General features: G+C 50.5%; 1 protein-coding gene across 3 annotated transcripts in view; it reads left to right on the top strand.

Annotated features, from left to right (window-relative positions):
- The first annotated feature begins 2942 nt into the window (after positions 1 to 2942).
- KCNJ10 (potassium inwardly rectifying channel subfamily J member 10) overlaps positions 2943 to 19145 on the top strand; it is a 68406-nt gene continuing 52203 nt past the window's right edge. For all 3 annotated transcript variants that reach the window (XR_012156135.1, XM_073323463.1, XM_073323462.1), the window contains exon 1: positions 2943 to 3259. The gene's annotated coding sequence lies outside the window, so the exon portion shown is untranslated. The remainder of the gene's footprint in view (positions 3260 to 19145) is intronic.

The following is a 19145-nucleotide window of genomic DNA, read 5'->3' as shown; positions in this document are numbered from 1 at the left end:
GTATGGCCGTTCTTATGTTCTTAAACTGAGTGCTTCTGCGGCTCACTCCCCAGCAGCTAGACCACATCTAGATGTTTGTGACTCTGCTTCAACTTCTACACTAAGAAATTTGATACTTTGCATCCAGTAGCAGCAGCTCCTGCTTGGCCATGCAGCGGTCCCAGGTCCAGGGGCCCATTGGGCATTGGTGCTGTCTGGCCCATAATCTGCACCTGGAGCCAGGAAGCAAAACCAAGAATCTCAACACTTGCTGCCCAACAAATGCTTGTGTAACAAGCTGGCAGAGTGAGTGCTTTGCCTCCCTGTCTGGGCGGGGCCACATTCAGGCTAACAGCACCCTTCCCCTAGTGCCGATCGCTCCCACCGAGGATGAGCGCCGTGCTGTGGATTGGGTGGTTCTGGGTTCAGACCCGGGTGATGGCAAGAAAAGCTGCTTGTATGTTTCATTGTTGGTGTAAGGCCCCTGCAGTCATTGAGGGAATGCTTTGATCTCGCTTGATCTTTAGATGTAGTTGTGGGGGTTGTGCTGATAGCTGTTCTGCGGTGGCCCTTCTAATCTCTGAGGAGTCCAGTGGCGCTTTAAAGACAAACAGATTTATTTGGGCATGTATGGGGGGAGACAGAAAATATGGGACAATTTGACTGCTTTTAAGAAAATGTTAGGACACCCGCAGGAGGGCTTAAATACCGGCCTGTCCCTTTAAAAATGGGACGTCTGGTCACCGGAGCGGCCGATGTCTGGGAGTGGTGGCTTTGAGTGGCAGTCCAAGCAGATGCCTTGAACCAAAGGCTTTAATGAATTAGATGCTCATTTCTTTGGGGCAGGGACTGTCTCTCTGTCCTTTTGTGGGTAAAAAACCTACTTCTTCAGATGCATAGCACCCATAAATAGGTGAAGTTCACACCACCACCTCTCATGCATCTGAAGAAGTCGTTTTTTTTTACACACAAAAGCTTACACCCAAATAAATCTGTTAGTCTTTAAGGTGCCACCGGACTCCTCATTGTTTTTGTGGATACAGACTAACACGGCTACCCCCCCTCCCCCCGATAAGTCTAATCTCCGTATGTTGGGTAATGAGAACTATCTCTTTAAGAACAGGATGGGGCAGGTGACTGGTTTGGAGGTTTTCCCTGGGTGAGAGCGGGGCTCCCTGCCATGGGGTGCAGGGGGGAGGGGTGGGCAGCCCAGGAAAGAGTAGGACTCGATTTAACCAAAGAATCTTTAACCAAGCTCCTTCCACACCCACCCCTGCCCCAAGCACAAATTCAGAGCAGGGCCCCCTCACTATCCAAGCGCTGATCAGAACTCCCAGCCCTTTGACTGATTTGGAGGAAGATTCTTTGGCCTGGGTAATACAGGGGGTCAGACTAGAGGGTCCGAATGACACAGGAGCCGACTCCGTGGGTGCTCTGGGGCTGAGTGCTCAGCACCCATCAGCCACAGCTGTCCCGTGAGGCTGCCAATCAGCTGTTTGGTGGCTGGGGGAGGTGCTTGGGGGAGGGCGGAAAGCTGGCAGGCAGGGGCCTCGGGGAAGGGTGGGAAGAGGCAGAGTGAAAGTGGGGTCTCAGGGGAGGGGGCGGAGCAGGGTCAGGAAGAGGCAGAAGGAGGGCAGGGCCACGGGGGAGGGGGCGGAGTGGGGGGCGGGGCCTCAGGGCAAAGCACCTAGGGTTAAAATAAAACTCAGTGCCTATGCAGAATGGGCCTTACTCCAAATCAGTCAAAGGGCTGGGAGTTCTGGGGCCTCACTTCCCTCCCCGGGGGCCGTCATTTACCCCAGTGCCATGTGAGTGTGAGATGGTACCAGGTCAGAACACCAGGGCCTGATTCTTAGTTCCATTAACGCCGCTCTGGCAGCATAAAGGGGGCATCTGTTGCCATCCCACAATGTTGCCAGATTGCATGACTTTATCACAAGCAATATTGGAGCTCCTGGAGTCAGGGCATGATGGGAGACTCTCAGCTGTCTCTCTTTTTTTTCTTTTTTTAAAGTAAGTTTCTAGCCCTGCTGGCTGCAGAGAAGAGCCCAAGAATGTGACCCTGGAGGCTGAGAAACCAGAGACCCAATGGATTGAACCCAACATGTATTCTTTAAAAAAATGAATAAATACAAATCTCAAGCCAATCTCGTGATTTTGGCATGTTTGGGGCTGTCATGGCAGATCATACCCACGTTAAGGCCCCTTTGTGCTTCCAGTGCGATGCAAAGATGTAAGTAAGACGCAGGTGGGTGGGGTTTGGGATTACCATGCCCTGGTATAAGCAGCTGTGATAGGTGCCAGGGCAGGGAGAGCCAGGCCCTGTGAATGATTCCCAGCCTGTCCTGCCCACCTTCCCTCCACACCCACCATCCGGAACCTGCCACCAGTCTGGGGATGCTCACCCAGGTGGCTGCCTGGGTGTAACTGACCTGGTGCTAAGCCCCAAGGTGACGCCCTGCATTATACCATATGCAGTGCTCTGCAGAGCCTTTGTACTGCGTTAACTGACACCGGTGCGAACAGACAGGGCCCAGCACTGACACCTGCTAAGCCCGGCTTCCTGCGCCCTTTAAATCCACAGAGCTCTCCAGGGACTGGGGACTGGTGAAATCCTGCACTGTTCCTGTTGTTCTCCATCCCCCACTTTCCCTGGGAGCGGTAGCATGACCCTATCTGAGTGAGGGATTGATTTCCACCTCATTAACTTTCCTCTCAAACTTTCACTCTCCATCCTCCCTCTCCCGCCCCTTGCGTCCCACCTTTCACTGCCAGTTCTTTCTTTCTTTCTTTCTTTCTTTCTTTCTTTCTTTCCCTTTTTCTTTTACACTCCCCAGCTCCTCCCACCCCCCTGAGCCCCTCCAATCACTGCCAGCCCCATCCTTCTGCGATAGGGCCCTCGGGAATGTCAATCAACTCCCTTTGCCACCCCCTCCTTTTAAAAAATAATCCTTTCATTCAATTGAACTTGAACAAAGTTTTGTAAGAGGGGAAGGAAAAAAAAGAGGCATGAAATAGATGGGAGACCAGGGCTTTTCAGAGCCTCTTATCTGATTGTGGAAACAGCACTTAAGAGCCCTTGCCCCCGCGCCACTGCAGCTGAACCTTGGCAGTTTAGGGCACCAACTTTACCCCGCTCGGCTCGCAGTGTGAGAAAGTTTTGCACACCACTGCTCCCACCGGGCGAAGGGGGGATCGGGTCGTTTTCATCTCAGGTTCCACCACAGTCCAGCCATCGTGGACCCCGCCTGCGAACTGTCCCTCTTCCTCTGGACTCAAGGTAAGGGCAGGATCCATTCCTAACTGGGGTGAAGGCAGAGCAGGGCATGGTTCTGCGTTGCACTCTGATTTGATGGCCTGGACTCCTCATGGGTGCTGCTGCTCAACTGGCGTTACCCTGACTTGGACCTTCCATTCCGTCAGATGCCAAGATGATGGTAGGCAGAGAGAGAGAAAGAGACAGGCTGATTCTGATTGTGCTGATGCTGGTTTTACACTGAGGTGCATTTCAGTGGGATCTATCCTGCTTTATACTGGGGTAAATGAGAGCAGGATCAGGGCCGGAGAGAGAGGGAGGGGTAGAGGGATGTAAGAGAGAATATAGCAAAACCTTTAGAGAGACTCAAACTTTTATTTGAAGTGCAGGCAAAGAGTGGAAAGTCTTTCATTCACGACAAAAATCTCCTGTAATCAATATGTCTTTGGGATCCCAGCTGACCCCCCTGCCCTGTGTCAGTCAGCTGTGAAGTTCTGTAGCCCGAGTGTTTACTCTTTTGCATGTCTGTGTGTGCAGGGGCGGGTGGGATCCCACCAGACAGCCCTCCCTGACTGCCCTCTGCCAGCCTGACATTCCGGGCTGCTGGAACGGGATCCGTCCCCGGCCCGTATGGCCGACCCCAGTGCGGCCTCCTTGTCGGGCTGGGATTCCTTTCGCAGCGGGGAGCGGGCACGGACTGATGAGTAGGTGCCACCGCAGCCAGTTTTGGGGGGGAGATCGGGTCCTGCAGCTCTGAATTCACAGAACCCGCCACCTGGAGCTTGCTTCGCAGCTGCCCACACTGGAGCCCCAAAGCAGGCACCCTGGGCTCCCCCTGTCACCTCCTCCGCCCACCTCCCCTTCCCCTCTCTTTGCATCTGACATGGGCCCAGCAGCTGGAGACGGGCAGCTGGAAAACCGCTGCCCTCATTACTCTGCCCTGCCTGCGTCGCGATGGCTACAGGGCCAAGTGCCTGCACTCGTCCCCCAGCGTGACTTGGTGACAAACACAGGTTTGGGTCCATGGTTCGTGAATGACGCCGTTAAATGTCCTCCAGTCTCCCAACAATTGGCTCGATCCAGCTGGTAACGGCACAATTATTAGAGGACCCCAGCCGAGAGCAGGGGCTCCCTTAGGTGCTACAAAGTCACCTCGTGAGAGAGGGACCCCAAAGTGCTCACAACCCACTGGCAGAGGAGAGATTATTATCCCCACTTGACGGCTGATGGGGAGAGATTAAGGAAAGTGCCCCAGGCTGTCCTGGGCAACTGTGGCAAAGCCGGGAACTGAACCCCGCTCTCTAGATTCCCTGCTCGACTCTTATGCTACAAAAGCATCCATCCTCTCCTTGTTTAGGTGGAAGCCCAGCCCCATAAAGGCCGCACCTGCCCTGCCTCCCCGAGGCATGATGCCTGGGTGAGTTGGATGCTCTGTCCCGAATTGCTCAAAAACAGGCACACAGCTGCCGATTGCCCATCCTGCCTGGGCTGAAAAGGTGGAGAGGGGGCAGAAAAGGGCCATGCAAACCATCTGAAAAAGGCTTCTCGAGAGAGACATACAGAACTCTGGTTGTTTACCTGATCAAAGAGAAGATGGAGAGGTGACTTGATTACACTGTAGGACTGCTTTCCCCGGGAGAAAATAATGGATGCTAATGGGCTCTTTGATCGAGGAGAGAAAGGCCGAATCAGAGCCAGCGGCTGGCAGCTGAAGCCGGATAAATTCCAGTTAGAAATTAGGCCCACGTTTCTAACCAGGAGGGTGGTTCGGCCTTGAGACAAACTCCCAGGGAAGTGGGGACACTGCCTCTCTTGATATCTTCAAACCAAGACTGGCTGCCATTCTGGAGGAAATGCTTTAGCCAGACACAAGTTACTGGGCTCAATGCAGGGGAAACTGGGTGAAAGTTCCTGGCCTGTGATATGCAGGGGGCCAGACTAGATGATCTAATGGTCCCTTCCAGCTTTAAATTCTACGATCTACGACCCTATCATGCTGGGAGGCTGTGCTGCATTATACAGACATGCCAGCCCCACCGTGCTCATTTCTAAAGATATCCCTAAAAGGGCCGGGCTGGAGCACGAATGGCTTCTCTTGAGATAACCGACCAGGTGAAAGGTTGGGCCTTTATTGTGGACATCGGCTCCCCAGCAGGGTCTGCTTCCCGTCTCCAAAGCCCTGGACGGGGTGAGGCAGTTCCAACGCCTTGATTGTTTTATTAGTGCTGGGTGAGAAGTACAGCGCCAGGTCTGTGAATGCCACTTCAGAGCCTTAGCTGCTTTGTGCTTCCTCTCGTCCCTATGCGCTAGTCATTCGTGCCAATGGGATTTTTTTTGAATCCATGTCTGGGGGCTGGCTACCCTAGTGAAACAGGGGTAGAGGTGAGCAAATCAGAGAATCCCCTGCTCATTATTCTGCCAGGGGTCTTCAGTCCCAGAAGGAGGAAGGATGGTCAGTGGTTCAGGCACTAGGTGATAACTCAGGTTTCCTCTGGCTCCCTGTGTGACCCTGGGCCAGTTAATTCTCAACAACTGGGGCCAGATTTTTAGATGCAGCACAGTGGGTGCTAAGCGCATACAAGGAGCTGTTGCTGACTCTGGCAATTTTATCCCAAGTCTCACGTTTACTTGCTGTTTTTCTTCAAGCCCCAGCTGCTGGAGTCAGGTGATGATATGAGCCTTTCAGCTGTCATTCAGTACTAACGTTTATAGCTCTCACAGTTAGGGAGAAACGCTGAACATTGTGGCCCTGAAAGGCTCACAACCCAGAAGGCAAAGAAACAGAACCCACAATGTATTATTATTATTTGTATTCTCATAATTTTTAAGCCAATCTAAAGTGATTTTTGGGGGGCCCGGCTCATGGTTTTTAAAGGCTTAGTGTTGACAAGATTGTAGCTGGGGCATGCTGGTGAGCTCTTGAGAATCTGCTCCCCCTCTATCTATCTATCCCCATTCACCCCATCTATCTATCTATCTATCTATCTATCTATCTATCTATCTATCTATCTATCTATCTATCTATCTATCTATCCCCACATACCCCCTCTATCTATCTATCTATCTATCTATCTATCTATCTATCTATCTATCCCCATACCCCCTCTATCTATCTATCTATCTATCTATCTATCTATCTATCTATCTATCTATCTATCTATCTATCTATCTATCTATCCCCATACCCCCTCTATCTATCTATCTATCTATCTATCTATCTATCTATCTATCTATCTATCTACTGCACTTGAGCACCTCACAGATACTTAAAAAATCATCTTTCTTTCCAAGGCTGTACAAAATCTTGTACTATATTGGGTGTTGTGTAAGTAGATGGGTGTTTTGTGGTGGGGGGTTTGTTGTGTGAGTGAGTAGATATGTTGTGGGATGTGTGTGTAAAATATATCAAGGGAAAGTGCAGTTGAAGAAACCAGTTTTCCTATAGTTCTGAGCATAGTAAGGCCTGTGGCCTCTTCTTTCCAGTGGCCGCTGTGAGTTCCTCAGTCTCGCTTTAACCCCATGACCATTCTGCTTCCTGCGCTTATGAGCCTTCCCCCACCCCCCACCCCCATTGCTTCCTGACTCCATTGTACTGTAGCTGTCATGGCAGGTCCTGGTTGTGGGCTGGGGTGTATTCTCACTGGTCCCACAAAGGGCTCTGAAGAGCAGGACAGATTCGGCTGGACCCTGGGAGCTGGTGCAGAGAGGGCAGACCTGGCAGGACATGTTGCTGAGTAGATGTGCTGTACCAGGGCATGTGACCTCCCTTGCCACCCCTAGTAACTGGAGGCCCGGGTCTGTGCTGGCTCCGAACGAATCGTTGCTCTGGGCATCCTGTGTCTCTGTGTCCTTTGGGTTTTCACTGCCTTCCTCGTGCCACTGGGCTGAGCTTTTCTTGCTTCCCGTGTTTGACAGCATCCCCACCCCCAGCACCAAGAAAGGGCAGCATCTTAGCCCCCTACAGCCGCTTGTCTGCAAAACCATCACCAACAAGGGGGCAGCAAGATGCAGGTGGAAGCAGCACACAGAGAACTGACGGGGAGTGTGGGGCAGCTCTTATGGGTGTGAGCTGGCTCCGAACAGACAGAAAGGAGCTCACTTCATCGCCCCGTGCCTCAGTTTCCCCATCCGTACAGTGGGGATAATGGCCCTGTGTTGACTCCCAGGGGGTCTGTGAGGAGGAATACAGTAAAGATTATGAGGTGCCCAGACACTAGGTGACAGACAAATTACTTGCACAGCTGCATATATGGACTTGGCAGAGGCAAACACATCCACTGTCTTGAAGAGTTTACAGTGTAGGAGGGGCAGGACAGGCATGTGGGGAGGGCATGGGGTTACGGATGGGGAAGAAGTGGTTATTATGGTCATTACATTTGGCCCTTAGAATCCCTAGCCCTCAGAGTGCTTCATGACACAAATGGGGAAACTGAGGCACAGAGCAGGGCAGGCCTTGCTCACGTTCACACAAGAAGGGAGTGGAACAGCTCCCCAGTTTCCCCAGTCCCGGCCCTGTGCCCCTACCCCCTGGAGCACACTGGCAAGCTGGGGAAGGGGCTGACAGAGGGTGCCAAGCCAAGAGTGGGAGGGAGGATCAGGAGGAGCATCGGTATCTCGGGGCACAGGTGGGCTGGGCAGAGGAAGTGAGACCGGAGATGCGGGCGGCGGTGAAATCACACAGGGCCCGGTGGGTGAGGATGAGTTGCCTGAGCCAGCTGGGATCTAAGGCAAACAGCCAGCGTGGCAGGTGAAGGAAGGCCGGAGTGGGGTGGGAACGGGGCAGAGACCCCAGCAAGGAGCAGTCAGTGACCATGGGGCAGGCAGAGCCTTCAGCAGCTGCCAGCTGGGCCGCTCTGTTGAGGAAGAGGCCGGATGACTCTGCAGGGTGTGCGCTACAGGATGAGAAGGGCCCAGTGGCCACAGGAAACGGGCAGGCTGAGGGATTAGGAGGCCAGTAAAGGCCTCATCTGTTTGCCTCTCCCTCCCCACCACGTGTGGCACAGTCCCCCGGCTGCAGGGCCCACTTTGGCACGTCTCTCTGGTGAACCAACTTCAGATCACGACTGCCAAGGAGGCCAAGGGGTTTGGGTGGCCCTGACTGCGAAGCCCAGCTTGAGGGGCCTCAGGCCCGACCTTCCCTTGCCCTGCCCCTCAACACGACAGCTGGCACCCTCTCCCAGGGCAGCAGCAAACACAGGACTGCAGGACACACCATTGCAATTTCTTAAAAGGCCAGACCCACTCAGCACCGACAGCTCCCCTGGCTATCCAAGCGGGGTTTATCTGACAGCCGTCCGACTGGAACATAGCAGAACGTAACCCACCCACCAGAGAAATGTACCTAGGTCAAAGGACAGTCCTTGAAACCTGTAGACTCTCCTAGTGATGAAACTTACAGGACTCTACAGAAATTACACAGGGCTTGGTTTATGCAGCCATGTCGACCCCGGGATATTAGAGACACCAGGTGGGTGAGGAAATGTTTTTCATCGGACCAGCTTCTGTGAGTGAGGGGGATGAGCTACCCAGAGAAATTGATAGAAATTACTCTCAAAATCACACCACTATAAAGTGGATGTCTGAGAGTGTCTGACCCCATTTTGCACTTGTGAAAAGCTGTCCGCAGGGCAGGGTGATGGAAAACCAGGCCCTGGAGATTTCAAGGCCGACGTGTCTAAAACAACCTCTAGCACTGAATAGGACATTTTTTCTCCCGGCTATAGAATTTCCCAAGTGAGTCTGAGAATTCTGCAGAAATTACAGTGACCTTCCCTAGGACTGTTCCTGGAGGGAAGCACGTGGTGACAACAAGCGTCTGTTCAGTCAGACTTTTTGTATTTGCTCAGGATTCTCTGCGCTACATTTTTAAAGTATATGTACTCAAGAAAGATCTTTATCAGAAAGGAAAGCTGCCATTGTAGTTAAGGCACTAGTCTGGGACTCAGGGAATCTATGTTTAATTCTCAGCCCCCTCCTGAGCTAAGTCACATGGTCACCCTGTGCCTCAGTTTCCCTTCTGTGAAGTGGGGGTAATACCCCTTCCTGGCTTGTCTATTTCGATCATGAACTCAGAGTGGCTCTTAGCATTTCCCATCTCTTTGCATGGGTGCAAATTAGAGCAGGACTGTTAGCTCAATGCAGTCTTGCGTTCCACCGACATCCCAAAGCCAAGCGTTTCTGATAAAGAGCTGAATTTTCATGGGTTTATCTGGGGAAAAATCCCTGGTTGTTTTGAGCTCAGCTCTTTCTGGGATTGCCTCCAGGGCTCCCATGTCACAGTGGAATGAGTCCTTGTAGTGTTTCACACCCCCTCCAGGTGGGTGTAGATGATGATGTCAGCTGCAGGGCAAGAGAGAGTGAACGGGGGACACTGACTCTTCCCTACCTCGCTGGACAGCACTTATATGGGAATGCTTCCAAAGTCTCCCACAGCATTGGCAACAGGGGCCGGTCACAGCTGATAAGGCCCATTCTGATCATCTGGTCCGACCTCCTGCAGGGCACAGGCTAGAGAACCTTCCCCAGGGATTCACGTGATGCTGGGTGAGGTTCTGTGGCTAGAGAGAGGTGGGCGTGTACAGGGATAGAGAGAGAGAGAGAAAGAGAGACAGAGAGGGGTGGATGGGGCTGGGTAGATAGATAGATGGGGATGGTTAGCTAGAGACAGATGGGTGTGTATAGGGATAGATAGATAGATAGATAGATAGATAGATAGATAGATAGATAGATAGATAGATAGATAGATAGATAGATAGATAGATAGATAGATAGATAGATAGGGTTGTATGGTGATAGACAGATAGATCCCACTCTTCGGAAGATTTCCATGACAGTTCAGCCTAAATTTCCCTTTGCTGACTTTCCTCCCAATGCTTCTGGCTGTAACTGCTGGGACCACACCTACCTCTTCCTCCCCTCCTAGGTGTTTCCCCCTTGAGGCCCCGCTTTACTCCCCAAACAAATCCCCAGTGCTGTGTAGGTTCACCTCCGGCGGGGAGCCCTCTTTGCACTGTCAGGGCAGCAGTGTGTGTATGTTAGGACATGGGCTTTGGAACAGCGCTGTCTCGAATACGCAGCTCACCTGCCCAAGGATTAGGAGTGGATTAGGGTCAGATCATGTTCTCTGGTTTGCAAGGAGTGGAAACCAAACCAAGAGCATAAATCAGCAGCCCCTGCTTCCAGCAATGGAGCATGACAGCCTCTGAAAATAAACCAGCCAGGGGAAACAGATGCCCGTGTAACCCAGTGGTGAGAATGTGTGACAGGTCCCACTCCGGGCCGTTCTAGAGCGCATATGAGTTGTTACAGCCACAAGCTACAGCAGCTTGGATCTTTAATTCAAGTTATAACAGCTCTTGCTTTTAGTCCTGGGGATCCCCACGTCCGGCCCTGGGGTGCCAGCCGAGTTGGCAGCTGTTGCATGCACTTAGGCTGCATTTTCAAGGGTTCAGCTCCTACTTAAGAGTCAGAGTTTTAAAGTGCCTGATATCCACAAACTCCCTCTGTGAGGCTTAAGACATAAAATGAATTGAACTCCGGCTGCTTGGGGGGATGTGGCACGAACATTTGACCCCATTTGTGGACTCCTTGCTTTTCAATGCCTTGGGTGTCCAGTTTGTTAGCGCACAGGCCAGAAGCCCGGGCTCTTGAGGTCTGTCCTGGTTCTCTCAGGGTGTGTCCTTGGACAAGTTACTTCCCCTCTCTGTGCCTTAGTTTTCCTCTTTGTGAAATAAGAATTGCCTGTGTCATGGGAGGAGGCAGCTGTGAATAAACAAGTGTCTGTGGTTTGACATCCGCAGGCGGGCAGTGATGTAGAAGAGAGTAAAGTATTACTGTGATTGATTAGGCACCCATATTGTGCTATAAATCAGTGCCTCTTACCGTCTCAAATGACAGTATCTGGTGCGCCAGCATCTCCTGAAAACAATCCTGTTTTCCAAACAAAAGACTGGAATTAGGTTAGCTGATTCTGTCACGTAAATGGATTTGCGTCTGGAAAGCTGATTGGCGATTCATGGCCAAACTACACCATCTCCAAGCAAACAGATCAATAAGCAAAGTTCAGGAAGCTGAAATACCAATTTACGTAAATATATTTTAGCCTATTATATCAACGAGCATGCTAGTCGTTATGAGGTTTTTCCATATACAAAGAGCAATTGGGATGGATGGCTGACGTACCAGGGATTGAACTGGGAATCTCTGAAGCTAAAAGCAAGAAATACCACAGCCTGAGTTAAAGCACCACGATACCCTAGCTGCTGCTCTAACAGCTTCATGTCCTCTGTGGATCAGAGACCTATCTCTCACACATACTCACCAGCAGGTTACACAATTGTACCTTTCAGTTTGATTTTCCATTATTTTAGCATACACAAAATCAACATCTATAAAGAACCAAAATCAAGTCTCCCGGAAGAGAGCAGAGTGTGTGTGCCTCTCCTATAACAATCTGCATGCTGTGCTCTTTGATAGTATTTGTGGCACTGTAAAGGAGCAGTGCACAGAAAACACAAGGTTTTACCGCTTCCTAGGACACAATCGTGAACTCTCTAGCAAGCGTTGCAATCTGGTTTTAATTCTCAACCCCTCAAAACTTTCTGACTTTTTTTTGTTTGTTTTTGTTTTTGGTCTATTCTCAAAAGTGATGTTTCCAGGGTTTATTTGTGAGGTTTGTGGACAATCACTTTTGCTGTTTTCGAGTCCGGTGTGTAGAAAAAAGGCACTTTTCTTAGGGGGGTGGGTAAAGAGGCTGCCACACTTTTATCTTACACAGACAACACACAAACGACTGACCTTTGAAACTTGGTTCCTGATCCTGCAGTCAGCTCAGCACAAGTAGATCTTGCATTGACTTCAGTGTGACTTTGCATGGTGCTTATTACAGAATCGGGGCCTTAGGTCCAGTTCTCCATTGCCTTGCTCCTTGTGTTACCATGTACACTGACGCAAAGTGAGGCCTGAGTTATACTAAGGGCCCTTTACACACATGTGGCAAGTGCAAAGGAGTGTTAAGGTGAGGGTAAATATAATTTACACACAATCTGAGGCCCTCCATACACAAACTGGAATCTCTTTGGGTCAGGGACCTTCTCTTAAACCTGTTTTTGTACAGCATCTAGCACATTGGGGCTCTGCTCCATGAATAAAGTTCCTTAGAAATACAATAATAATAAATAGCCTTAGTATAAATAAGAATCGTGCACAATTATGGTGATTTGGTAGCATTTCAGTGTTGCCAGATCTCGTGATTTTACGGCAAGTCTCATAACATTTGGTGCTTTTCTTAAAGCGTTTCTTAAAGCTCCAACTCCTGGAGTCATGTGATTAGGTGAGAATCTCAGTTTTCATTTAAAAAAAAAAAACAGTATGTGTCCAGCTCTCCTGAGTGGGGCTAAAAGCTGGAAAATGTGATCCCAAAAGGTCCAGAGACCAGCAAGCCAATAAAAAGGACCCCGTAATCTATTATTTTTTGAAAACCTCATGAATTTGAAGCCAATCTCATGATTTGGGGGGCCTGACTCCTGATTTTTGATCCTGGCATTTTATACCCACTTTGCACTGAGGTAGATGTCTGCTAAAGGGGGACAGCAATGGGGAACAAAACGTTTGATGTGTAAATAATCCTGGCTCTCAAATCCGCTGCATGACCAAATGTGGAAAAAATTGGCTGGAAATAAACAAAGTAATGGCTCTTTGAAAGTTGCCTGGGGAGTTTATACAGGAGAAAAGGGACATAAGAATGAAAAGGGACATAAGACCATAAGAACGGCCATACTGAGTCCGACCAAAGGTCCATCTAGCCCAGTATCCTGTCATCCGACAGTGGCCAGTGCCAGGTGCCCCAGAGGGAATGAACAGAACAGGAAATCATCAACTGATCCATCCCCTGTCGCCCATTCCCAGCTTCTGGCAAACAAAGGCTAGGGATATCATCCCTGCCCATCCTGACTAATGGCCATTGATGGATTCATCCTCCATGAACTTTTCTAGTTCCTGTTTGAACCCTGTTATAGTCTTGGCCTTCACAGTATCCTCTGGCAAGGAGTTCCACAGGTTGACTGAGCGTTGTGTGAAGAAATACTTCCTTTTGTTTGTTTTAAACCAGCAAGGGGTGGGGAGGAAATGGCATTGCTATCCTTTTCTGCTTCTTTATGTTGAACAGTGCAGCCTGGAAGTAGTTTTTTCCTCCCAGAAGAAGTATATTCTGGTTTGTTTGTGTGTGTGTTTACCAGTAGAAATTCAGGTCTTGTTTACCTGGTCTGTGGTCAGTGTTACACAGGAAGTCAGGCAAGATGATCACATTGGTCCCATCTGACCTTAGAAGCTATGAATCAATGACAATGAAGCGACTCTGAAAGACCTCGTGGAGAGCTGAGGAATCATTAGGCTCATCCGAGAGGCCGTGCAATGAAACCCGCCCCACAGCGTGGGAAAGTTGTTTGGAGTGTTGTCATAGCGTATTTGTTCGTTAAGAAACAATTAGGAGAGAAGGTTGTTTATGAACTTACTCAGATCTTCAGATACATAGATCCTCACCAGCTGCCTCTCTGAGACCTCCAGCCAAACCAGGGACGACTGGACTTCCCCTTGCGCTTGGCACTGTACAAACACCACAAAGAAGACAGACAAAGCCCTGGCTCTGGACAGCTCAGGCTCAAAAGAAGGGAGACTGAATCCTCACTGAAACCCAGGCCCCTTCACAGAGCGTTGACAGCACAAAGGGACTGTGCAGTCAGTGGGTGTGAAATTTACACCCACTTTGAGGTGTCTTTACACTTCCAGAGCAGTGTGAAGTGCCCTTTGGGTCTGTTTCTGCTCCAGTCACAGGTTGGGCTTGCAGCCCATGTAGACGCACTCAAATTAGCTGTAATCTAATTACCTCAGGTGCAGGAGCAGTGAAACCATGGCAGCGACCTAGGGTTCCCGGAGGGCTTTGTACAGTCATGCCGGGGCCCGTGCTGCGGCAGCTTTATTGCTCCGGATACCACGCTAGCTCCATTAAAGCTAGCTCGGGTGTGTCCACATGAGCTGCAGCCGCACTCTGTGACAGCAGTGTAGACATACCCTTCCTGGCAAGGAGAATCTGAACCCTGAAGCGTTATCATCCCCGTTTTGAGAAAACTCGGGTGACTCCGGTAGAGCCAGGCTGGGGCAGTTGCAGGGAGTCCCTGCAATAGAGGGGGATGGGAAGTTGGCACACAGGAATGGGGTGGATGAAGGGATGCAAGGAGCCCCTGACCTTTGCAGTGAAGGAACCCCCAACAGGTCCCCCCTGCTAGTTAGTCAACAGCCACTGAAGGGTGTTTGTCTACACTGGAGCCATCCATGGAGTGTAACATTGCTCAGGCCAGGTCTAAACTAAAAAGTCATGACGTCCCAGCTACATCGCTCAGGGGCGTGAAAAATCCATACCCCGAGCGACATAGTTAAGCCGACCTAACCTGCAGTGTAGACAGCGCTAGATGGATGGAAGAATTCTTCCATCAACCTAATGACTGCCCCTTGGGGTGGTGGATTAACAACAGCGATGGGAGAACCCCTCTCTCTCACCAACAGACGTTGGTCTGTAAAAGCTATTACCACCCCCACCCTGTCTCCCTAACATCCGGGAACTGACTCGACTGCAACTATGGTGCATCCATCAGCTGGGTCATTTGAAACCGGCCTGGGGAAGGAATGATTCCACGCTGGCCTGGATGACCGCACTGGTCTGTCTTGTCTCTGGTTCTCTGGGTCCCTGAGGACTCAGAAAGGATGTTCCAGTCCCGGGCTCCCTCCCCAGGGGTTTTTGGAGATGCCCCGCGTCTATGGGCGTCTTGAAAGAGGGGTTTCAATTCCTTGATTATCCCCACTCTGCCTTCAGGCATTTCAGGCATCGGTGACTCCTCGTCCAGGGCCTTTCTCTCTGGCTCTGCTGGGTCGGGGAGCCGGGCTTTTGTGTTGCACAAACAAATTTCACTCGATCTCCATTCTCCCCAGCTGAGCTCTGTAGCAGGGTGGGAGTAGCCTACAGCTGGCATTCCCTAAACTTCCCTGCAGGGGCAATGCTGATTAAGGATGGGGTGATTAACCAGTTAACAAAGGGATTCAGCTCATCAGCTGTGGGAAACTCAGGAAGGGCAAAGACACCCAGGATCTCAAAGCAGTGAGATCTCTCCCCCACCTTCTGCCCTGCACCTACCGCGTAGGTAGATGCTTGGGGAAAGCCTTCTGGGGGGACACAAACCTGTATAAGACACTGTAAATAAAGCACAGGGTGTTGAACCTCCCAGGGAGCATGTGAGGATTGTTTGTGGTCGTTGTTGCTCCGTTTTCTGGTCCCTGGGGGTTCAGCACGCAGCAGGTGGGGGGCGAGGGGGGTACCACACACAATGGTCTAGACCTGATTTTAATGCTTCTAGTAGTGTGGTGAAGGGCTGATGGAGCCCACCCTGACGCAGGGTTGAAGTCTGCGCTGGCTGCCACAGACGGTTAGATGCAATGTGACCTTTCAAGCAGGACATTGATACATGGGAGAGGGGTAAGAGAAGACCCACGGGAATGATGCCAGGGTTGGAAAACCTGCCTCACAGTAGAGGCTCCAGGAGCTCAATCTATTTAGTTCAACAATGAGAAGGTTAAGGGTGGACTTGATCACGACCTGTATATACCTAGATGAGGGGCAGAAATTTGATAATGGGCTCTTCAGTCCAGCAGACAAAGGTGGATCAAGATCCAATGGCTGGAAGATGAAGACAGGCAAAATAAGGCTGAAAATAATGTGTGAGTTTTTAGCAGCGGGGGTAATTCACCATTGAAACAATGTACCAAGGGCTGTGGGGGATTCTCCATCACTGGCAATTTTTCAGTGAATATGGGATATTTTTCTATAAGATCTTCTCCAGTTCAACCAGAAATTAATTTCAGGGACATCCTATGGCCTGTGACATGCAGGAGGTCAGACTAGATGATCGCCTTCTGGCCTTAGAAGCCATGAATCTAAAAAACCCTGTTCAAGCCTCAATCTTGCCAATCTTGCACCTCACAGACTCAAACTTTACAGCGAAAAGAGACCATTGTGATCATCTAATCTGGCCTCCCGCACATCTGAGGCTGCAGATCCTCACCCACTCCTGAAATAGACCCCTAACCTCTGGCTGAACGACTAAAGTCCTCAAATCATGATTGAAAGACTCCAAGTTACAGAGAATCCATTTGCTCCAGTTTAAGCCACCAAATAGCCCATGCCCCATGCTGCAGAGGAAGGCAAAAAAAAAACCCAGGGTCTCTGCCAATCTGAGCTGGGGGAATATTCCTTCCTGACCCCAAATATGGCGATTAGTTAGACCCTGAGCGTGTGGGCAAGACCCACCACAAAGACACCTGGGAAAGAATTCCCTGTAGTAACTCAGAGCCCTCCCCATCAAGTGTCCCTTCACCGGCTGTTGGAGATATTTGCTGCCAGCAGTCACAGATCAGCTACATGTCACTGTAGGCAGCGTCACCATCCCCTCCAGAAATGTCTCAAACTCACCTTGAAGCCAGTTAGATTTTTTGCCTTCACTGCTCCCCTTGGGAGGCTGTTCCAGAACCTCTCTCCTCTGATGGTTAGAAACCTTTGCCTAATTTCAAGTCTAAACTTCCTGATGGCCAGTATATATCCATTTGTTCTTGTGTGCACATTGGCCCTTAACCTAAATAACTCCTCTTCGTCCCAGGTATTTATCCCTCTGATATATTTATAGAGAGCAATCACATTTCCCCTAAGCCTTTGTTTGGTTAGGCTAAACAAGCCAAGCTCTTTGAGTCTCCCCTCATTGGGTAGGTTTTCCATTCCGCAGATCATCCTAGTAGCCCTTCTCTGCCCCTGTTCCAGTTTGAATTCATCTTTCATAAACACGGGAGACCAGAACTGCGCACCGTATTCCAGGTGAGGTCTCACCAGTGCCATGTATAACGGTACTAACACCTCCTTATCTCTGCTGGAAATACCTCGCCTGATGCATCCTAGGTCTGCATTAGCCTCTTTTCACAGCTGCATCACATTAGCAGCTCATAGCCATCCTGTGATCAACCAATACACCCAGATCTTTCTCCTCCTCTGTCACGTCCAACTGATAAATCCCTGGTTTATAGCAAAAATTCTTGTTGTTAGTCCCTATGTGCATGACCTCGCACTTGGTACTATTAAATTTCATCCCATTTCTATTACTCCAGTTTTCAAAGTGGTCCAGATCTTCTTGTACAATATTCCGGACCTCCTCTGTATTGGCCATACCTCCCAACTTTGTGTGTCATCCACAAATTTTATTAGCACACTCCCACGTTTTGTGCCAACGCCATGAATACAAATGTTAAATAGGATTGATCCCAAGACTGATCCCTGAGAAAGTCCACTAGTAACCTCCCTCCAGCCTGACAGTTCACCTTTCAGTATGACACATTATAATCTCCCTTTTGGCCAGTTCCTTATCCACCTTTCAGTTCTCATATTAATCCCCATCTTCCCACCTAATAATTTCCCTGTGCAACTGTATCCAATGCCTTACTGAAATCCAGGAAGATCAGCTCTACTGCATTCCCTTTGTCTAAAAAAACCAGTTCTCTTCTCAAAGAAAGCAATCAGGCTGGTCTGGCATGATCTACCTTCTGTACACCCTGAAGGCAGTGTCACGCAGGAGAAAATTCCACATCAGGAGGGAATAAGGAAACACTTTGGTGGCAGTTTGGGTGTTGATTGAAACTACTCTGAGTGTTGAGTTGATTTGAGGTAGCCCAGGCAGAGAAAGGGCAAGTGTGCAGAGGCAGGTGAGGAAGTCAATGGCCTGTGGTTAATGCAATTTGTCTCATGGTTCTTCTGTTCCTTCCAGGGAAGCACCACACATGTGGCATGGAAGGGCTCAGCTCAGGGTCATGGAGCAAATCAGTGTCAGAGACAGGCAAAGAACCAGGAGTCCTTTCCCTATTCACCAGCGCTCATGTCATCAGCCCATGCACACCCCGAGGAGATACCTTTGCTGAAAAAATACTAGCTGCAACACGGGAGAAGGGGATTTTTCTACTGCGGGCTTCCTTGAAAACACAAGTGGCCGATTAAAATCCCAGTGCAAAACTCGGCCCAGTTTGCTGGGGGCCGGGCCAGGACAGGCAGGGGGGCTCTGCCATCTTTTTCCTTTCGCAAAGAAAGCTCGTTTGCTTTCTGACAACTTTGTGCTCCGTGGAGCTGGCGAACGAAGGAGAAGCTGAACAGTAGCCTGGCCTTGCCTGCTGTCGTCCATTTCCCCTCGTTCATTCTCCCCGATTCCTTCCCTCGCTCACCTCTGCGTGACACAGGGTGGCAGGGAGCAATGGAGGGGGAGACAGAGTGATGCGAGAGGAGGCAGCTAACTTGTCCCTGTGCATACTGATGAAGTCCCCATTGTCAAAGCTCCTTTGTGTGGCTGGAAGCTCATTCAGCCCCTCTCCTACAGGGAACACAATGGAGCCACTGTCTGGCCTGTTCCCCCCACAAACAGTCAGATGCTTTCAGAACCTCCCTCCACCTCCCTCCCCGGAGCCCGGACCAGTCCCTGCTCGCAGCTTCCTGATTTATCAGCCCTGAGATCTCCAAATCCCGCAGCAGCTTTGGGGTGTGAGTGTCCTTGCCCCACTGGACAGATCGTGGGAGAGCTGGGGGGCAGTTTTGGGGGGCCCAGCATGGTGCTGTGAGGGGCCTTGGAGCCAGAGCTGCAGGGAAGCTGGTGTGCAGTTAGGAGTCACAGTGCCAAGCTGGCAAAGGGCTCTCCCTGCTCGGGCTGGCACGCCAGGAGACGGAAACCAGCAACAGGGAATCAGTCCCAAGCTGGGCACTAGCAGCAGGTCCCTGGGGGTGGGTGCTGGAAGGACCCGGGGTAGCAGTGGCGGAAGCGCGTGCTGGTGGAGGTGCTGG

This window comes from Lepidochelys kempii, chromosome 24, assembly GCF_965140265.1.
Source record: "Lepidochelys kempii isolate rLepKem1 chromosome 24, rLepKem1.hap2, whole genome shotgun sequence".
NCBI classification, from domain to species: domain Eukaryota; kingdom Metazoa; phylum Chordata; order Testudines; family Cheloniidae; genus Lepidochelys; species Lepidochelys kempii.
This window is presented reverse-complemented; position numbering and strand designations above follow the sequence as displayed.